This window comes from Ambystoma mexicanum, chromosome 3q (genome assembly GCF_040938575.1).
Source record: "Ambystoma mexicanum isolate Mex_15411 chromosome 3q, UKY_AmexF1_1, whole genome shotgun sequence".
Classification (NCBI taxonomy): domain Eukaryota; kingdom Metazoa; phylum Chordata; class Amphibia; order Caudata; family Ambystomatidae; genus Ambystoma; species Ambystoma mexicanum.
The window spans coordinates 821545320-821568714 of NC_090926.1; the positions used below are offsets into that span (position 1 = coordinate 821545320).

The 23395-nt window shown below is 44.5% G+C and overlaps 1 long non-coding RNA gene across 1 annotated transcript; it reads right to left on the reverse strand.

The window, feature by feature from the left end:
• Positions 1–2767: 2767 nt before the first annotated feature.
• LOC138581923 (uncharacterized) lies at positions 2768–4116 on the reverse strand. Its single transcript, XR_011304875.1, has 2 exons — positions 3270–4116; positions 2768–2878 (listed from the first exon to the last, which is right to left on the reverse strand). It is a non-coding gene; the product is annotated as an uncharacterized lncRNA (long non-coding RNA).
• Positions 4117–23395: the final 19279 nt, after the last annotated feature.

Below are 23395 nucleotides of genomic sequence, written 5' to 3' on the forward strand. Positions count from 1 at the left end.
AGGGGAAGATACTGACATGTAGGGGCAAAGCCATTATAGATGGACTTTTGCAAGGGCAGATACTGCCATGTGGGGGGACATACAATAGTGGGGCATTCTTACAAAGCCAGATACATGCATGTAGTGTTCAATCCATTAGACATGTGTTCTTGCAAGGGCAGATAGTGGCATTTTGGTTAAAACTATTACAGGTGTGTTCTTACAAGGGTTGGTGCTGGCATATGGGGGTGAAGCCATTAAGGGTCTGTTCTTTAGGGGCAGATACTGGAAAGTGGGGACCAATCAATTAGAGGTTTTTCCATACAGGGGCGTATACTGGCATGTCAGGCCAAACCATTCGAGGTGTGTTCTTAAATTACAGGTAATGCCATGTGGGGGAAAAGCAGTAGAGGGTGTTTTTCCTACAGGAAACCTGAGAGTACCTTTGACCGGCAGATTCAGAATATTGCACTGATTACGTTTAAGCATAAAGGGAAGTTGAAGACGATTGATTAGTGCAAAAGGAGTCCATATAATATAAAAGACCAACAACTTTAGGATATTGAATTGCTGGCTAGAAATGAGGAATTAACCATTAAACCTGCTGATAAGGATGGTGCCATTGTTGTAATGGACACCACCTCCTATCACAATAGCTGTATTGACATGTTGGTTGATACGTCAACATATGCCCCTTTGGACCAGTATCCTACACCCCAAATTAAAACACAAATTGGATCAACTGTAGAAAAAGCAAACGATAACGAGTGTATCTCTGAATAAACTAAAGGTTTCTTGCTAAAAAAAAATCCAATTATTCCAGTGTTTTATGGATTGAAAAAAATCCATAATGACAAGTTAAAACCACCTTTAAGAGCAATAGTGGCCGGGTATGAAAGTATCCTGGATCCATTAGCGACATATGTAGACAAGAGGCCTCATTAAGACTATGGCGCCACCGGTGTTGTTTTCTTACCGGCGCCCGTGAATGGGCAATTACGGGGTCATTACGGCCCCACCGGACCTGGTAATTGCCCATTCCCGGCACTGGTAAAAAAAATGCTCCCCATCGATGTTCGAGCCCCATAGGGCTCAATGGGAATGGGGAGGCCAGATGCACCGGCACCATTCAGAATGGCAAGCTTACCGGTACCATTGTTGCTGTACAGGCAAACTTGTAATGAGGCCCAAGAACTTGCAACCCCTGGTGCAGAAGATTTCCACTTAACTAAGGGACACCACTGATTTCCTGACTTGCCTGAATGATATTGTATCTATATCACCTGACAGCATACTATTTTCCCTGGATGTATGCAGCTTGTATACTGCAATACCGCGACGGAATAGAAGCTATAGAGTGGATCTTATTGCAGTCTGATAATGTGAAATGTGAAAGGCAGCTAGTAATTGAATTTGTAAATATAATTCTTAACAATATTATTTTCTGATACCATGGCAGATTCTATGTCCAGGTGTCTGGAACCTGAATGGGGTGTGCCATGGCACCAGCGTATGCAAATATTTGTATGTATGCATTTGAAAAACAACATGTACTTGACAAAATTGAATTGTCATCTAAAATGTTGGTATGGAAGCATTTTATAGATCACATCTTTGGCATTTGGTGTGGGTCTAGACGTGAATTAGATGAATTCTTTAAGTACTTTAACAGTGTCCATTTGCGCATCAAATTTACGCTCGAGATTGGCAATCCTTCTCTACATCTTTTGGACGTCCAGCTGAATATAATGAATGTCAGAATAAACACCTCGATATATCACAAACCCACTTACAGTTGAAGAGAATTATTTCGGATTCAACGACTTTGGACACAGAACGTGTAGATTAGGTTTTCTAAGAGAGGCTATCTAGTGGAAGTGCTACAAGAGGCAAATACAAGAGCAGCTCTTATCTCAAAGGAGCAACTCTTGATCCAGAAACCTAGAAAGGAATTTACTTCTTTGCTCTATATTTCAAAATATTCATGGCAGAGCTTCCATATTCGAAAGATGATTCACAAACATTGGTCAGTTCTACATCACAACACAGTTTTGTTGAAATTATTCCCTGAACCACTGATGATGGTATACAAAAGAGGCACACATTTAAGAGACAGATTGGTGAAGGCAGAGAGGGTACCGCGGGAAGTACAAAAAACACTTGCAACCAAAGGAAGGGGACCTTTGCATGTTTGGCATGCAGCCATTGTAATAATATATGCAAAGCAGACTACTACTCATACTCGGAGGGGTACTGCAGGTCGACTGGAGTGATATACAGCATTAAGTGCCCTTGCGGACTGCTGTAGATCAGATAAACTTCAAGATCAACCCGCGAGCGGTGGAATAAACATATATCCAATATTAGCTGTGCTAATATGAAATCACCAGTAGCAAGACATTTTAAAGATCAGAGACATAGAATAGCTCAAATTCAGTTTACAATTTTGGAAGTGGTGAGATGTCCACTCAGAGGGGGTATTTTAACACATGTCTCACACACAGAGAGCTGTTTGGATAGACCTCCTTGACACACAACAACCGAAGGGGATGAACGAGGACTATTCACTGAGCTGATTTATTTAGAAGAAATGTAAAGAGGTATACTATAGTTGGATTTTGATTTCAGTTGAGGAATGGCATTAGGGCATGAATAGACATGATCCAGATGGCTGGACAAGGAGCCCTCCTGAGATTGTGATCAGAGAAGTAGGTATCAGGCTGAATTAACATGTAGTAAGCACAATACACATGGGAAATTAATTAATGAAAATACAGGACTCTGCGCCAACAACTCAAGTTGAGTTAAATCTTAGATTATGCTTTATTGATCATCCATGACCATTGAGCCCATAATTGATAACATGTTTCGGCTCCACTGAGCCTTTTTCAAATCCGGGCTACCCATAATTGTAATATAGGACATACAATATATCATAGTCAAAAAACAATTTGTATGAACGACATCATAAAGTATAACATAATACCAGTTTTCAAATATCGTGACCACAAAATATGCATAATAACATGAAAGAAATTAGACAGAAAAACAAGGATGGGCAAAAGGGAAGGGTTCATGGGTGTAGAAAAATAGGCAAACATATCATAATACATTGTTATGTTTGAGTAAACAGAAAAAGAGCACAAAAAACAGAAACAAAAACACAAACAAAAAGAAAAAAAAGAAAAAAGAACCCATTAGTAATCATTATTCTTCAATTCATTGAATAATATAACCAAATTCTGCAATGGTCCCTTGAGACAAACTGACAACTTGGTGGATGTCCTTACCCGAAATTTGATGTAACCAGTTCTTATGACTATTTGTCCATGTAGTAGTAACGGGGTACAATCCCCAATATCAATCTAAACAAAAAATGTAAGTAGCGAAGGTAAATAAAACTGATTGTCCAATTTAGAATATACATTAATTGTGTATATCAAGGTTGCCTGTGGCAACTAGGCATTTTCATGAGAATAAATCCCGCCCTTCACCAAACGGGCAAAACAACTCTTCTTAATGGTCACAGGCCATTTCTGCCTTATTCAAAACAATTCATTATAAGTTCCGTAGTGAAGACAATTGTAATTAACCATCATTACGTGAAATGATGACGCATTTCCAATTATAGAACACGTATATCAAGTACGGAAAGCACAACATATAGCTTATTTTGTTGCTACTCGTCAAGTACCATTAAAGCTAAATCTCATTGAAAAGTAAACCATGAGATAAGCGGTCCTCTCTTACCAGTTCCTGGAACACAAACAGTCACACGCGTCGGCAGGTAAGCCGAACGCTTACCAGGTATGCCTTCTTATACTAGGCGTCATCACTGTGCGCGGTTACCATGGCGACGCAAGGACAAGCGTCGTCATTGAAAACCGCATTCTATCCCCCAGCATTCTACAAATTACATATGCTATATAATTCAAAATATTTGAATAAAGCCTGAGAAACTAACAAAGCATGTATACGCTTCTCCTGACCCAATTTATATTTGTTGAATACTTAAATGGTTACTATCACAGTAATGTATAATCACGGGCACTAATGCACCTAACTACAAAAGGTTGGTGAGCATTACACGCAACATTCAAATAACATACTGAGCTACCAATTATGATGGGGTATCCCTTTAACAACACCCTGAAATACATGCAACCTCCTAATAAACAATGAGCCGTGTTCTAAATCAGGTATAACAATGAAAATTATTCGAGCTTGAGAAGCCAGATTGCAATGTACTACATCTCACAAGAATGAAACCATTTCATTATCTGTATTAAGTCCTGTATTTGTCGAATTGAAGTAACAAATTGCTCTTGCTTCCGCTTGTCGTAACGCCTTCACTCTGTCACCACCTCTTTTGTTCAAGGATACTTGTTTAAGACCAATGAATCTAATTTCCGATTTGAGATGTAGCTGATGTGTTTTTTGCCAATGTTCAGCTAACGGAAGTGATGGGTCTTGACTGCCAATTTTGGCTAAATGTTCACGGATACGGATTCTCAACTGTCTCTTGGTGCTACCAATATATAGTTTGTGGCAGACACAGATGATGCCATATACTACAAAAGTTGTTTTGCAATTAATTCCTTGTTTAATGATCCAACATTTTCCATTTTTATCTTCGAATTCCGTTGTTCTTTGGTATGCATATTTACATTGTGGACAGACTCCACATTTCCTGAAACCAGAATCTTTCTTGTGTAACCATGTACCTTGAGTAGTGCTCTCAATGTCCGGTAATAACGATGGACTAAGGATAGATTTAAGTGTATTTGCTCTTCTGAAGGTAATGCGTGGATGATCACTCACAAACTCACCAATATGACTGTCCAATTTAAGTAGGTACCAATGTTTGTTCAAAATTTTTCGTAATCTCTGGTGGTCTGAACAATATTGAGTGATAAAGCTAATCGGCATGTTAGCTTCCAAATTATTCCCTTGTCTCTGTCTCAAAGTATCCTGCTGCTGCATCAATTTGGTTCTCTTATATGCTTTACTTATGTCTTTTTGGGCATATCCCCTCCTTCTAAAACGTCGTTGTAATAGATTACATTCCTCTTCAAATTTTAAGTTACTATTACAATTTCGTCTCGCTCTGATATATTCACCCAATGGTATATTGGTGATAGTTGGTCGAAAATGACAACTTTTAGCATGTAATATTGAGTTAACTTCAGTTGGTTTTCTGAATGTAGTTGTTTGTAGTACTTGATCTTCCAAATATATTGTCAAGTCCAGAAAATGTATCCGCTGTTTGTTGCATTCTCCAGTAAATTGAATATCAAAACAATTAAGATTTAACTTGTCCACAAATGCGTGAAATTCCTCTATGCTACTATCGACGATGCAAAAAACATCGTCGATGTACCTTGTCCAAAATTGGATTTTCTCAATGAAAAATGATTCAGTGTATATTGCTTTGTCTTCCAACATCCCCATGAAGATATTCGCCAATGCTGGGGCATATTTAGTACCCATAGCTACCCCCTTGGTCTGTTGGTATACCTTGTTGTCAAAGGTAAAGACATTGAGATCAAACGTGAGATGTAACATTTCTTTAATCATGTTCAAATGGTTGTAATACGAGGCTGACTCATGCCTGAAAGTATAGTCAACTGCAATCATGGCCCATTTATGCTGAATAGACGTGTACAGTGCCTTCACATCTAGAGTCGCTAGAAGGAAGGTACTCTGCCAAGTAAAGTTTTTTAGTTTCCGTATAAGGCTGGTGGAATCTTGCAAATATGAATGAAGTGACATAGCCCTTGGTTTGAGTAATAGATCCAGATATTCCGAGATATTCTCTGTGACCCACCCAATCCCACTCATGATCGGGCGGCCCTCTGGTATCCTTTCATAGGGTTTATGTATTTTCGGTAAGAAGTACATTGTTGGAGTTACCGGTTCTTTTATCCATAAATAAGTGCGTTCATCATCCGTTATCAATCCTTTTCTATGCCAATTGAGTATGTGCGCTTCAACTTGCTCCAATGCTGATTTTCGAAAATCATCCGTTCTTAATTCATAGCACCCAGGGGTATTTAAATGTCTGGATGCCATTTCCAAATAATCCTCCCGATCCATTAGCACAATATTGCCTCCCTTGTCAGCCTCTTTAATTACTGTCCGTGAATCCAATTTAAGCGAAACAAGTGCTTTCCTTTCCGATTTAGTTAAATTGTTCTGAGTAATCCAATTCTTATGTTTTTTACAATTAAGATTATATAGATCTCGTGAAACTGCTTGTTGAAAAGTGTCAATGACGTTGTCAGATGCCAACTGTGGCATGAATTTTGAACGTACTTTAAGTTCCTTTGTGGTAAGGGTATCAGATTTTATCTTGAGTTCATCTAATAAGTGAAATACATGATATTGATCACCTTCGGTCAATGAACGCAATGTATATGTATCTTCAATATCCTGGATCGACTTATCACTGATAAGTATGCTAACCTCTTCAGGTTGAAAATCACCCGGTGCTTTGGTTGCAAAATATTTTTTTAACTTCAATTTTCTGGTAAATTTAAATAAATCGATTTGTACGTCCAATGGACTGAAGTTACATGTGGGTGCAAAGGATAAACCCTTGTTAAGAAGAAGTCTTTCCTCTTGAGATATAGTTTTTTTAGACAAATTGAGAACAAGATCATCTGTTATTTGTTGGTGCTCATCTCCTTGGAGCTGGCCCTGGTTTGTCTCTTGTTTGCTTGTAAGCTTCCTATGTTGCCGTCGTTTTCTACACCCCCTCCTTCCTCTTCTCCTAGCACAGGTGTCAAAATACCCATAGTTGGTGGTAGCTGAAAACGGACTGTTTTCTGAGTAGAATTACGATTCCCTTTCTTGTATCTTTTGATCTGATTCAAGTATCCTCTTTGTTCAATTGATTTGGAACTAGCATTAGCTTGGTTGTCTTGGTCTGAGTCTGCATCAGAACTGGCCGATGATGTATTGGGGGTTGAGTTTCTGGACATTGGTTTTGAACTTGAGTCATATTTGGTTTGGAATGTATATACACGATCTTCCCTGTAATCACGTTCATCTCTATAGCTTTTCCGTAATTTCCTTATTTTTACTTCATCTTGATATATTGATACACATGGGTGCTGTGTTTTACTGATACATTGACCACAGAAATAATAGTTGATGTGTGTGTATTTACACCATATGACTGATACCCGAATACTAATAATCTGATTGGATTTGATCATTGATGTAAGGATGTATTTATATGGTGGATATGTGTACAACTTGAGTACAGGGAGGGTAGTAGCCATGCATGGATATGCATATCAAGGCTAGTTTATACATGCAAACAGTGGTAGCATTGTAGCAGTCATATAATGAATTATACTCTACATTACAGAGATATAGATAGGTGATTACATTATGTGTATTGAAGGCAACACACCATCTTGAGAAAGTGTATGAAGGAGATTTAAGATTATGTAAACACCAAAGCGGACATCCTTTGGATATAACAGAAGAAGAAGTGTCGGTAGTTCAATATATATAGAATGTAGATGGCTTTGGCCAATTACATGGATAATGGCATTCCTCCTATTTAGTTGATATTCTATTTATACAACAGTGCAGTAAAAATTAATCAGGGAGACCTTTTTTATCTTCTAAGAGGTCCGTTGTTGGACTAAACTGTATTAAAATACATGATTGCCACCACGTTGGACCTCAGTAGTAAGAAGCCCGCACTAGTGTTTTGATATGCCGTAACGGTCAAATCACTTCCTACTTTACGGCGGTCATGTGCACCATCTCGTGAAGCGCTGGCAGAAGGAGATATTGCGATAGAGATTACCCCAATATCAGGTAAACATGAGTTTTGGAGTAACAGGTTCAGTGCATTAACTGGAAGTGGAAAGGACTTGCAGAGTGTCTCATACACTTAAGATTGCCCGTTATTACAGGACAGCTGGAATGTGAAGTACAGGGAATGAACTCACAGAGGCGCTTGGAGGATCATTGATATATATTGAACTACAACTAATCAGCCCAACAGTGCCTTGATGTCTGCCTGTGACCGCAGGTAGGGGATGGGTGATAATGCTTCGATGCAGGCTTCAAAGTGAAAGGTCATAGAATGGTTTTTACTAAATCTTGTTTTACTTCCTCTGTGACTTAGTCAACTTGACACTGGTTTTAGCATGCCAGGTCAAAGGTATGTGTAATTTGACAATATCTTGATCACAGGGTGAGATGTGTTGCATTTTGAAACATAGAGGAACCCTACCATAGGGCGTTGATAGTGGCTGAATACTAAATTACAAGGTGCGATTGCTAATCTTGGGGTAACTTGATAGCATACCACAAGGGCACTAGTACCTAGAGAACAAGAGGGATGTCACTATGATGACTGGCAGTAGAGACAGCTTTAGGGTGAAGGTACCCCTGTGATGGTTTACTAATACTATGTATGTGATTTCAAATGTATAATCCATGAAATTATGGGTCGGATATGGATCCCTTGTATATGTTGTTTCGCTTCTGAAGAAGGGGTTTACCTCCAAAAATGCGTTGAGCCAGAGGAACAAAGACGCCAGATTGAGGAGCATTTTTCTTTTTTGTTATCGCATTTTCTGAAGAATATTTTCTGTATTTTTGTTTAAATTTGTAATGTTCCTCTCGAAGTGGAGTACTTGTCATTGAATACATTGAAGCATATTTATGTGTGATCATGTGCATTTTGATTCATTGTACTGATTAAAAAGCAATAACTGTCTGGTTAAATTGTTGACAGTTAAAAAGGTGTGCAGGGGACGGGAGTGTCTTATATTATCGACACTTTGTATTTATTGTATATTGTGTAGACCCCGTGTCAGGGTCTGTATTCCTCCCATGCAACCTCCAGAGTTTGACTTTAAGTTTACCTAAGGACTTTAGGTGAAATGATTCTTTAAATAGGTGTGCATGCATGCATTAACAAAGTAGTTATCTACAGGAAAGGATACCAACATCTTGGGGAAAATAGATCAGAAGTGTGTTCTTACAGGAGCAGATACTGGCATGTGTTGGCAAAGCCATTAGAGGTGTGCTTCTATAACTGCAGATACTGGCAAGTGGGAGCAAAGCACCATTACACGTGTGTTCTAACAGTGACAAATACTGACATGTGAAGGTGACATGTGAAGGTGAGGTGATTGGAGGTATGTTATAACAGGGCAATACTTATATGTGGCAAACATCCAGCTATTAGAAAGGAAGATTCTGGCAAGTGGACATACATCTATGAGGGGTGTGTTCTTGCATAAGTGGATAGTGGCATTCAGGGTACGGTCAGTTGAGGTTAGTTATCTGGCATGTGGGGCAAAATTATTATACAGTTGTTCTTCAGGGGCAGATACTGGCAAGTGGGGCTAATCCATTAGAGGTTTGTTCTTACAGATGCAGGAGCTGGTAAGATGGGGAAAAACCATAAGTGGTGTGTTCTTAAATTTACACATACTGGCATGTGAGGGTATCTGAGGTCAAAACAATTAGAGTGTTGATCTTACAGGGGCAGATGCTGGCATGTGGGGACAAAGCCATTCAAGGTGTGTTCTTACATGGCAGATACTGGTGTATGGGGGTTAAGCAGAAGAGAAGAGGTGTGTTCCTACAGAGAGGGATATCAGCATGTTTGGGCAATGACATTAGAGTTTTTTTTCTCAGAGGGGCGTATACTGTCATGTAGGGGCAAAGACATTAGAGGTGTTTTCTTACAGGGACAGATACTGGCAATTGGGGGCAATTCCATTGGAGGTGTGCTCCTACAAAGGCAGATGCTGGCATGGGGAGGCAAAGCAGTACAAGTGTGTTCCTGAAGGGGAAGATACTGGCATTATGTGGCAAAGCCATTAGAGATGTGTTCTTACATGACGGGCGTGGCCTGCCAGCATGTAGAGCGGACTTGCCATTACAGAGCTCTCCTGCCTGATCCGGAATACTGTAATCCTGTGAATAGCAGTGCAAATTAATTGCGGCCAAAGTGATCCTGATGTGCCCGGCAGTATGAGAGAAGCACAGGTCACTGACTCTTGTGGAGGAAGAAGGAAAATATGCTGAGGAAGCAACCGCAACGGCCACAAAGTGGAACCTAGAAAATGGCATAGGAGGGCTCTGAGTGATCGAGGTGTTGGAGCAAGCACCAGAATGCAACAGAGGACCCAGAGGGAAGATCTGTGGCAGTACTACATGCAACAAAGTTCGGTAAGAGTGTGAAACCGCCGGCAGTGCAGTCGTGAAAACCGCATGGTGTATGAAAAAAGCACCATGCGGCAGCATGGTGCCACGAGCAGCGGACAGCATTATAACGGACCCGACTCCAGCGTGACACTGTGCATTGCAAATATAATGGCGGCCGGGTCAGGGAAGTGCTGCCCGCCCTCTGCGTGCGACCATCACCCACACGCGAGAGAGCAAATTAACTGCCCTGGGTCACCAGAGGAGCCCCGCATCACAAGACACCCATACGGCGAACTGAGCCGCACATGAGAAACTCCCCTACAGAAGAACAAAAGAACGCATACATCAAGGAGGGGGGGAACATAAAGCAGAAAAACAGAATAATATGTAACTAGAACATGGACAGCAAGAACCCCAAGCATCCCATAGGTTGACTCCGCCAGCCACCAACAGACTAAGCGAACGCGCCGCGACAAGCTCAGGCACTGTAAACAGCGTGAAAAGAAGAAGAGAAACCAAGGATCACGAGGAAGCTAAGAAAAGGTGAACAATACTGAGATAAGACCCCAGGTTTGCTGCATAACCCAGACCACAAAGGGAGTTAGCAGACACACCGGAAACCTGACAGAAGCAGCATAACATAGACCTAGAGGGTAATACCTATCCAGGAGATCTCAAAGGCACTGAGGACGAGCAGATAGAGCGCAACACTGTGGAATATTGTAAATGCGCAAATTGCCAGCAGAAGTACCAAACAACATAAAAAAGAAAAGGTACTTACCTGATGAGTCACCTAAAGCCAACCCATAGCAAACACAACTACAAGCGAGGTTAAAATAAACCAGCCACTCCTGCACTACCAGAGGTGCAGGAATATCATCACAAAGAGACAGATCCATATAACTAGCGCATAATTGATTGAAGCTGACAACAAGCCCCCGGACAACCAATACTGAAGCTGACTCTCCCATAAGTGACACAGCAACTACTACAGTTGCAACCAGAAGAAGACCCAGAATTAGAGAGTGCAACCAGGCATTCCAAATGCCGAAAAGGGAGGAAGAAGTCAATGGCACAACCCAAACAAGCAACAATGGATACCTATATGCAGAGGAATGAATCAAAATCAGACCCCGCACATCAGGGGAAACACCAAGAGAGTTGTGACTCAGAAAACTGACGAAGTGCTGATGAAAACATAATCGTAGAAGCAATCGCAGCTATGCGCACCTCCATGGAAACCCACATTGGGGGGATAAAATGTGACATGAGCCTGTAGGGTAGCTGATACAGAGCAAAACCTTGAATAGACAGCATCTATGACCAAAGAATTAAAAGAAACAGTCCAGGAGCTGATCAAACTCAGAATGCTGCAGGAAAGTGCAGAAGACGCAGAAGCTAGAGAGGGGAGGTGTAACATTAGGATACTAGGGTTACCTGATGATGCAGAAGGAGGAGACCCCACAGACTATATTAAAAATGTACTCCTCCAAGAGATAGGACCCGGAGCCCTGTCAAAGGGGTTCACAGTAGAAAGAGCCCATAGGGCCCTAGTAAGAAAGCCTCCTCCAGGAGCCCCTCTGTTATGTTATGTTTCTTGTCATTTATATAGCGCTCTATATATGATTGGTATGACCTCAAATCGCTGGTAGGTTGAACGCCCTTGGGAACCATAGTTCTGGTTAGTTGAGAGGTAGGGACGAAGGGTGCGTGGGTGCACCAGTTATGTGTGCAGCTGATGTAATTGCCTTACGGTAGCTGCATCCTAGCCTTAGGTGTGGTGCTGAAGGTATCAGTTGAATGTGTGCAGCCTGACGGGTGGACACCCAGACTGGGGTCTGGCTGCATTAGACCTGAAGGATGCATATGTGAGCCACAGGCAAGAATGTGCTTGACTAGCTGCGTTTTATTTGGGTGATGAGGTGTTCATGGGGTCATATTCGTATGTGTACAGCTAGGCTGAATTAGTCAGTGGTATAGCTGTGTTCTAGTTGTATGATGGTGTATAGTAGAGAGTAGCATAGTGATGTGATAAGATGGTTATCTTTAAAGCGCCCGAGAACAGGCACGTGAACAGGATGGCGGGGAGTGCAGCGACGTACGGACACATAGAGACAGTAATCCAAAGAGACTCAGCAACGCTAGCAACATACCCTGACTATACCATCCAAGTCCAAAGGAGACAAGTACAATTTATCCACACTAAAGAAAGACTCTGACGCCAAGGAATCAAATACATGCTCCTCTACCCCGCAAAATTAAAAATACTCTACAAAGGAAAATCGCTGTTCTTCGAGACACCAGAAGCAACAAATGGATGGATGAACATAACTTGGGCTAGACCTTAGAAACACAAACAAATACGAACCGTCGCAGTAAATTAAGTGAGCGGCAACAACAGCTAAAATCTAGATACTGCTGGCACAACGAAAAGGAGAAAATTGCAAGCAGGAACACTGTACCCTGAGACTGTCACGCTCCTGTCAAAAGTTCCAACCTGACACATAGCAGAGACCATGAGACCACACTGCTCCCTGTTTCACCTGCCTTTCCCGAAAGGTTAGAACACTAATCCCCTTACCCAAATCTAAAATGGACTGGAAGTACCCAGAGTACTCGGCCACTGACTTCTCGAGACCCAATGAGATGATGGTGGAGACGCCTCTACGGAACTACGCTGGTGGGCACCAAGTTCAACGTTATGTTACAGTTCAGTTGTCGAGATCACAAACAATGATAAACCGCAAAGAAAGTGGTCATGGATGCAGCGAGTTGCATAGGCACCGAAGGTCACAGACACAAAAGAAACGATTTACAGCATGACAGAACAAAAACTAATTAAGGAACAGAAGCACAAATCCGAAATCGGCGACAGCCGAGAGACAAAGACTACACAGAAGTGCAAAAGAATGTGACCCAACGCAGCACAGGACCACAGAGCAGGGAACTTGACATCAGGCAATGGAGACGAAACACAAATAACACACCAGATGGCATACAATCTGAAAATGGTCATGTGGAATGTGCATGACCTGAATAACTACGTTAAGAGGATGAGAGTAATGACTTATCTGCGCAGGAAAGCCATCCAAATTGCGCTACTTCAAGAAACCCACCTGACACCCGACAAACAGTCACATATTCTCAGCAAATGGAGGGGTACGGCTCAGCATATTCCAATTATGCAAGAGGGCTGCTCATATGGATCGCCCCAGGAGTACCACACAGAATACTACACACGCATTCAGACTAGGAAAGATACATACATGGATACATAGACAAAGAGTTTTGCATAATCAATACATATGCGCCTAACCAAAACGCAGCAACATTCTATAGCTCATCATACTCCATCCTGTCACTGTACAGTGGCACACACTGGCTCTGGGAGAGGATTTTAATTGTGTCCTGGACCTGACCTTAGATAGATCAATATACTCACAACAACCACTCCCTCCCTCATCCAGGGTGCTGAAAACGTTAGTATGAGACCTAGAGCTCCAGGAAATATGGCGATGGCTACACCAAGATAAGCAAGACTTCTCATTCTATTCCAGTGTACACAAGAACTGACTATGTTTTCACAGGGAAAGAACAACTAGGTAGCATAACAGAGGCCACATACGAAGGAAAAACTCTATCAGACCACTCGCCCATGACAGTAAAGTAGGCACTAGGAAACCGCCTGGCACCTACCCTCACGTGGAAATTGTGGGCAGAATCATTACGGGATAATAGTTTCAGGAAAGACCTGAGACTCCAAACAGAACAGTTTTTCAAGCCAATCTGGGAAGCGTCAAACGTACACGAACGATTGGGACATATACAAGGTGGTCCTATCGGAGACCAGTCATAGCCAAAGCAGGCAGAGCCCGAAAAGACCTGGAAAACCAAATATCAAGAGTATAAGCTGAGATCAAAAGATCGGAGAGAACAGCACAGAACAATGGGAAAAACTAGGCAACTTTAGCTTTGCGAAATACACAGAAAAGATATATGGACAAGGCGACAAACCAGGCTGACTCCTGGCCTGGCTGGGCCGGGGCTCAGATACCAGAGAAGAAATAGTAGAAATTACAGATGAGCGCGGGCACATGTGGCGATCGCAAACAGAGATTAACCACACCTTTAGGGACTCCTACAGCAAGCTATATGAAGATAATATGCAACCTAGGGAAAAAGAGGTAAAAGAAACCCTAGAAGACATAGGACTGCCCACATTAACCATAGGGCAATGACAAATGCTATGTAGCCCCATCACCTTAGAAAAGATACAAGGAGCCATTACCTCACTACCCACCGGGAAAACACCAGGTTGCGACGGCTTTCCAGCCAAATTTTATCAAAAATATACAGACCTACTAGCCCCACAATTACTAATGGTACTTGAAGAAGCATACAAAGCAGGCGCCTTATCAAAGACAGCAGATTATGTGAATCCCATCGGCCAATCGTATGAATTAGGACACCAAGATCCTCACAGCAGTATTGGCAGAACGACTCAAAAGAGTAATCAATACATTGGTCCACCCAGACCAGACAGGGTACGTCCCGGGTAGGGCCACAAAGGCAAACCTAAGGCGACTCCAGGCGGTTATAGATAGGACACATACTAGGCCAGAAGGTTGCGTAGTAGCTGCACTAGATGCAATTAAGGCGTTTGATTCTGTGTGATGGGAATGACTGTTCGCCAACCTAGAACATTATGGGATAGGACAGGGATTAATGAGATGGATACACATGCTCTACACCAAACCATCAGCGAGAGTCCGCACAGGCAAATATATATCAGACCCATTCCCGATTCATAGAGGCACCAAGAACCCCAAGCGATTTACATAAGAGAATCATTTGCAGACATAGGACTACAAATATATGGGACCACACATACCATATCCTTCTATGCAGACAATATACTGTTGTATAGGAAACACCCAGAAGATAACCTAGAGATGTATCTAGAGTTACTAGGCAACATTGCAGGATTTTCCACAAGCAAAAGCAAATCCTGTTTGTTCCCCCTAGCAGGATGGACAGGAAGATCAGAAGATCAATTTCCTTGCCTTGATCTCCAATGGAAATCACACACGTTTCGCTACATGCCCATAAATATATGCCACAACATGGAACACACCCACATCACCAACACACTGGGCCTCATTACGACCCTGGCGGTCTGGGAACTACGGTACCAGTAATGCTACCAGTACTGTAGTTCCCGGACCGCCATAGTACGAGTTTTACTTGGGGGTGCCTGACAGCCGCTGTGCGGCACCCACAAGCACAACTTGTGGATGCACCGGCAACATTATGAACAGTGCCGGAGCATCCATGCTCCCCATCCCCATTCAGCCCTAGAGGGCTGAATGGGGATGGGAGTGCGGCATTACCGGCACCTGCGAATGGGTAATTACCTGGCCACAACACCTGTAATGGCCCGGTAATTGACCATTCGTGGGTGCTGGTCCCAGGGCAAGTTTGGCAGTAGCAGGCAGGCAGGCACGGCTACCGCCAAACTCGTACTGAGGCCCACTGAGTGCAAGAAAGGGCCTAGAAGCATCCATAAAATTCTGGAAAAAACTCCCCCTGTCAGTGATGGGACGGATCTCATTGGTAAAAATGATAGCCCTTCCCAGATTTCTATACCACTTTATAAATGTACCATACCTTATACCAAAGACATTCTTCAAATACCTAAATTCAATGCTAAGTAGCTTCATATGGGGAAAAGGACGGAAACTGGTGGCCATAGAAGTATTATGTAGAAACTATACTGAAGGCAGAGTGCGCCTCCCACACTTTGAAATATACTATCTAGCGGGCCAACTCCAGCACGTAGCAAATTGGCTGGCAGACACGGAAACAGTAGAACACACCCTGTTGATCACCACCGTAACCTCATATTTCCTTAAGGAAGTGCTGTAACTGGGCAAAGATGGAATCCCACAAACTACAAAGTTCGTACAGGAAGGACAGCAGATATAGAGCAGGGCAAAGAAAATGCTGAAAGTAGACAAACAATACTCCCCCCAAATATCACTGGCAGCTCTAAATGGAACCAGTAGAGAACACCGTCAGCAAAGCAGATCTCACTGGGAGAGCAAAAGACTGATTACGATAGAAGACCTAGATAGAAGACCTGCAGGGACAATACTAGAGTTCTAAAATCTGGTTGACACCCATGAAATATGCTGTGGTCAATACATAACCTATGCAAGACTCACCAAACAGCAAAAAACTAGATGGCCATCCCCGCTGGCCTTGCAAATCGAGAACCCTGTGCAAGGCCTGTATGATGTAACTGAGGGAGGACATATGGTATCCAGACTATATCAAACGCTCTTGGATGAAGTATCCAAAGACCCATCCAAATGGAAACAGACGTGGGAAGCAGAAATAGGAAGAAATATCACAGATAAAGAAGGCACCAAAGCAAAGCTATACCCCAAAAACGATATCCAGAAATGCCAGACTAAAGCCGTTGCAACTCTATATACTTCACAGAGCATATCTGACCTCGAAAAAGAGATCATACTTTCCCGGAGCGGACACACAGAGTTGCCCAAAATGCCAGGAGGAAAAAGTAGACATGGGACATATGTTCTGACTCAGTATCCAAAAGTACTGGCGATAAATAGAACAGTGACTCCGAAAGAATGGAATAAAGGGTCAAAACTGGACAATTGAAGCTTGCCTCCTAGGTTTATACAAATATCCACATAAAAACAGAGCAATGAATAGGATAGACCTGGCATGGGCACTATCTAAATGGCAAGTAGCAATGAAGTGGAAAGCCAAAGAAGGCCCAAGCGTAGGAAAGTGGTGGAAAGATCTGAAAAGGTGGTCAAGGGTGGAAATGACAGTATGGTACGAAGTGCTAGGAAGAGGGGGGAAAGAAAGCTCCACAGACATCATATTGTGGAATGCGCTGGTACAAGAACTAGTCACCTCGCCGGACGACAAACCCCCCTGAATATATCCTCCAGCAAGAAGACAATTACGAGAAACCCTGTAGGTCACAAAGCGACTAATGAACGATAGCGCACGTCATCCTTAAAGATAACGTGACCTAGACTATTTGCAACTCCAGAAATAAGACACTGGCCCTCATTACGACCCTGGCGGAATTCGAAAAACGATGGCGGAAATGTAATACCGCCATCGAATACCGCTCGTTGCGATTATGACCCGTCACCGTAAAGTACGATGCCATTAGCGACACCGTAGTGAACGCCAACGCTAACTGCACCAAGTACGCGCACGCGCGCCTTGCAAAACCGTAATTTCCGCCATGGCGCAACGGTACGCGAATTCTGACCCTAGCGGACATTTACTTAACGCCATCAAGCATGGCAGAAAGTACCATTCCGCCATGGTGAGAATTACGGCATCGCGAACCAACCGTAAATGGCCCTACTGAGTGCCTGTACTCCACTCCCTGCCCACATTGCACAACTCCTCGTAGGCGCAATGTAGTCACACTATGCAACCAGTGAAATGTACAAGTCACCCATGCATGCCAACGAACAAATGCATGCAGGGGCTCCAAGTGCCTTGTGAGTGGCCATCCATATTTGGCATGTCACCATTGCCGTACTGATGCAGCACAGGCATGTGAAGGTTCAAGTACACCAAAATGAACTGAAATATTCCATGAGACAAAACAACAATAGTCCCCCATCGCTTGCCACCAGTGTAAATCAACATTCAAAGCAGTATCCTGAGGGAGACTGCACCAGCCCTGTACTCCTGCCAGTAGACAAACCAACCATCAGCATAAGCATGTACCACACAAGTTGGCAGAGTGACTGAGCAGCCAGGCTCATCTCAAGAGGGGCCAATGGGAGCTGTAGGGCACAGATGGCACGAATACAGAAGCAATTCCAATGGACCTGACCTCAGTCTCCCTCCAAGAAACGCACGCAAACACAGGCACCTGTGACCAGCCATTTTCTGATAATCCCATCATTCCACCAATCCACCTGGCTGACCGGCATCTGTTGCACAAAAGCTAATCCCCCGCCCCTGAGCATGACATCATAAAAACAGTCATAATGGCAGCCCCTATCCCTGACCTTACTGGGCTTCGTAGGCAAACGCGGCCAGTACAGTACCACACAACTCTACTCAGAAGCCGGAACCCAATGCAGATCATCTCACAATACATCGCGCCACAAATCGGAATATGCTACATTACTAGCAAAGAATAACGCTACACGGTTAATATCTGAATATAAATTTAATGCACATCAAAATCACCAAGCCCATACAGCTATTTGCTCATAAACCCCCAAATAATTTTCATTACTGTGGGCTGCATCTGCAATAAATGACCAGCTTCTTCTTGTGTGACGCCCTGTTCCTTCATGGTACACAGGGGCTACATTTACGTTCAAAAAGGCAACATGGAAGCGCCTAGAACCGCAGGGCCGTCCCATGAAGTAGGCACTAGTCCAGCTGAAAGGTTGATATGTTGCTCCTAGCCACTAGTACTGCGTAAGGGCATGTGGCCCATTGGCGATCGTCCCATAAGATCGTAATGGTGCTCCACTGATTAACTCGAAGCTGCAGGTGTCGACTGTAAAAGCCATCTGCAGGAGTGGCGTACAGATGGCAGCGGCAAAAGGGGAGGAGATACCTGTCACCCAAATGAAAAGAAAAATAATAGTATGGGCATCCGAACTTCATATGTATTACTCACTTCATTCAACACACTAAATCTACAACCATATGCATGCTAGCCCACTCAAAAGGATTAATTTCACCCAAAAATCACTTGCGAATCATAACGATATAAATCGAGGTGAATACACTATTACAAACGAGTGTTTGTGTGCATGCGTCTGTTAAAACAGAATCCATTAGATGGGATTAGTAACGTGCATAGACACAAGTGTTTGAAGGCGCGTCGAGACAGGGAGGGTTCAACAAGGGCAGATAGACGATGGTCCCACTATGGCAGCTGTGCATCACATAGCGCAGGGGAAGGGGATAGATTCCAAAAAGCCATGTACATGGCAAACTCTCAATTAAATCATCTGTCCATGCATCCATTCATCATTCCCTCATCCCGGTATAAAAACGCCTGAATATTTACTCACATAACATTTGAAATTTCCATTGAGTCTGTGCGTAATGCAGTCTGCAAAATCCACTGTGCTCCTGGCCGGATTTCTAGTGTAGTGAAGTAACATGTATTTGGGAACGTCCTGCCTTATCGTCCACTACGCTATTGCGCATCCCATTCAATTCATATCAATCATTGCATTCTCGTCATGGGCCCTGTCCCAAGGACATTCAACAATAGAACGTTATATTTCCAGACAGACCTGTGGGCGTCTCCTCGCCGCTAGTTGAAAACCAAAAGCGCTGTCCTTCGAATTCCTCATTTGCAACATCACGTCGAAAAGGCATCTGTGAACGCTTGAATTCACAAATACATCTATGTAGTGCGGCTGTGTGTGAAAATGGTAACTGGCTTCAATCACTAATGGGACTCCCCGCCCGTCGGTGAACGTCGGTACAGTGCTGCATGAGGGTCCACCGTTGATCGAGTACTACATTCCACTGACCCTTCACAAGTTTGTTCGCGACTGCAAATATAGTATGTGAAACAATGGGACCATAGCAGAATTAACATATAAACCAATATTTCACTGCCATCGGGTTAAAATACATGATTGTAATTGCAAGATGCCATGCGTCAAATTGCAGCGTTGTGTGCGGGACGTGCTCGCCCAAAAGTTATTGCAGCTGGCACAGGTGGAATGAATCACCACAGGTGGAGGCTATACAGCCTGAAAACACATAAATTGCACACCCAACCCCCTCCCTCAACCACATCCACTCCAAAATGCTACCGACAGGACTAGCGATGTTGGGCCTGGGGGACCTGATAGCACTGCAAGTACTCCAACTTCAAGAAGAAGACGAACATCAACTACTACAACAACCGGCCGCACAGAGGAGACGCAGGAGGAGGAGGAGGAGGGCAAGGCAGGGGCAGCAAGGCCCACCAGCACAGCCACTACCACCACGCAGGCAGCCCGCAATCCCACGCCTCCGAGCTAATCCGTTCAACCTCACTGCTGAGCAGATCCACACCCTCTACCGTTTGGACCGGGACACCATAACCGCCATTGTCAACATGACACACGCTGACCTTGTCAGCATGATAGATAGCAACCGCCATCCCACCCCTACTGAAGGTGGTGTATGTACTCCACTTCCTGGCCACAGGCACCTACCAGCACACAGTCGGACAGTTGCATGGCATTTCACAGCCACTATTGTCACGGACACTATTCCAAGTGCTTGATGCCCTCCTGAAGCACACAGACGACTACATCTCTTTACCACGCTCGGAGCAGGAGATTACAAACACAAAAGTGGGATTCCATGCACTTGGCGGCATACCGGGTTGCATTGGTGCCATCGACTGCACCCATGTGGAATTGGTTGTCCCACATGCCATGGAGGTCCAGTACCGCAACCGGAAACAATATCATTCTATCAATATACAAATGGTGTGTGACTCCAACAGGATCTTTACACATTGTTGTGCCCGATTTCCAGGATCAACCCATGATTCTATGGTCTTGAGGAACTCTACAATACCACGCTACATGGAGCGACACGCAGGGCACCGATCCTGGCTACTCGGTGAGTCTCATTTAATGCATGAGAATGTGGGGTAGGTGATGCGTCAATGACCTGGCAGGAAGGGGGGGGATGCGTACGTAGCAATGTCATTCCACAAACATCCTTTATTGCCCACATACAGGTGATGCCGGGTATCCACTGAAGAGATGGCTCCTTACACCAATCCGGAACCCACAGAACCTGCATGAGGAGGACTACAACCATGCCCACTCACGTACCCGTGTAGTCATAGAACAGGTATTCGGCCTACTGAAGGCTCGTTTCCGCTGCCTCAGCAGGTCTGGCGGGGCACTCCTGTACTGCCATGAGAAGGTTGCAAAGATGGTCATGGCATGTGTCATGCTACACAACATGTGCGTACGTAGAAATGTGGCCATGCCCCCTGACGCAGAACTGCAAGCACCTGAAGATGGTCATGATGAGGGTGGGGATGTGGCAGCACCTCAAGGAGTCCGCGAGGCACAGGAGGCCCGTGAAATTCGTCAGAATCTCATAGATGCATGCTTCTAGCACTCACGCCTGGTGGCTGTTACATGGACACGGGACTTGTGGCACTGTGTGTGTCTGGAACATGCACAATGTGGACTGTACGCCAAGAAAGGCCTCGTACACAAAGATCAATGTCCACACATCTCATTGGATGAATATGAAGAAATGTATAGCAAATGTGAAATGATATTACACACCCAATCGACCCGCAACCCAAAAAGGCCCAACACACCCCCTCCACCCTCCTACCTCCCCCCCGAACACCAGTGTCCAAAGATGCTCATTGTCAGTGGGCAGACGCTATTGCAAGCCCCCTCTCCGGGTATCAGGGGCACCCCTCCCTGTGGAGTGCAGGTTCCTCCCAGATCTACGTTGGGGGCTGCCCTGGACGGAACTTGCAACGGATGATGTCTCTGCCTGCTCACGTCCATGCATGTCCCTAAGGGTTTGTGAGAGCTCAGTGAGCACACGGTGCACAGCGGCAAGTTCACCACATACGTCTTTGGACGTCGCATGCAGTTCCCCCCTCAGGCTCTCGGTGCTTCTCTCCATTTGTCCCCTCAGGCTCTCGGTGCTTCTCTCCATTTGTCCCCTCAGGCTCTCGGTGCTTCCCTCCATTTGTGCCCTTAGTGTCTCGGTACTTCGCTCCATTTCTGCCCTAAGTGTCTCAGTAGATGTTTCAATGGCTGCCTTAGAACCCCCACATTCAGCAGCATGCTCCTTGAGGAGCGTGGCCAGTTGCTGCTGTTGCACAATCATCTGCTCGAGGGACTGTTGCCTCTGCTGGGCCATGCCCATTTGCGGTGGTGTCACAGAGGGGCTGATCACCTCATGTTGCCTTGCCACAGGCCTTGTGGGGGTTGGCCAGTCGTCTTGTGGGTGCCCCTGCGTGGTTTCCTCATGGTGTACGGGATGAAACAAACAGGGGGATTGAGACAGGTCATGGATGGGTCCTACATCGACAGCACCGTTTTCTGTGTCGGAGCATGCTGGCATGTAAGCAGTGTCACCTATGGTGCTGCTGCCACCAGAAGCAGTGCCTTCTGTGGAATCCATTGGGGGGACCTGTGGTGCTGCTGTTGTGGACATGCTGGCTGCTGGGGTGCCTGTTGAAGTCCCCTCCAGTGTGCTGCCACTTGATTTGTGCTGCTGCCGTGTCTTGATCCGTGCAGCTGAGGTGGAGGGTCTTTGGCCGTTAGTCTTGGCCCTCTTTGCAGGTGTGCTGGTTGGGGTGTCCTGAAGCTCGTCGTTTGAATCGGACCCTGTGGTGGAGTAAAGGAGGGCGAGCGTTATTTATGGGTCTGTGGAAATTGGAATGGCAATGTATCACATGCATTGGGGTGGTACCTGAGGGTGATTTGGGTCAGGGCCTTGGAGGTGGTCTCATTTTTGTGTGGATTGAGGATGCAGTTATTTTGCAGCCTGCAGTTAGGGTGTGCATGCTGCACATGTAGAGGGTGTTTTTAGGATTTTTACTTATTTATGTATTTAATCTGACTTTTAAAGGGCGCTATCATGGCAATGTATGTGGACGTTCTCCTGGACATGCGTTTCTATTGCACTATGGGGACACATGGTACTTCACATGATTGGACATTGTGGATGCAGCATTGTTTTATTTGGGCCACCTACCTGATTCTTCGGATGTCTGCACTCCTTTCTCCATCCCTCCGACTCCCTCTATGCTCTCCATTCCAATGGTGGAGGCACAGATTTCTTCCCAGGGGGTCAACTTGATGGGTGATTCCGATCCTCCCCCAGTAGCTGTGGCAATGTTTTGGTTGGCAGAAAGTATGCTCCGGACGCGTATCCGCAAGTCGTCCCATCGCTTTCTGCATTGCTGTGGGTTGCGGGGTGCGGTCCCCACCGCACATACCCGCTGTGCCACCAGGGCCCATATGGCCTTCTTGTTCGCAAGTGCCGTCCTGGTCATTTGCGTCGAGAAGACGACGGCAGCATTCTCCTGGAGGGTCTCTATGAGCACAGTGAGTTCCTCATGGGAGAAGTGGACCTGCCGCTTGCGATCGCACGCTTTTTTAGCAACTTTTCCCATATTTATTTTTTAAACTGGGGTGGC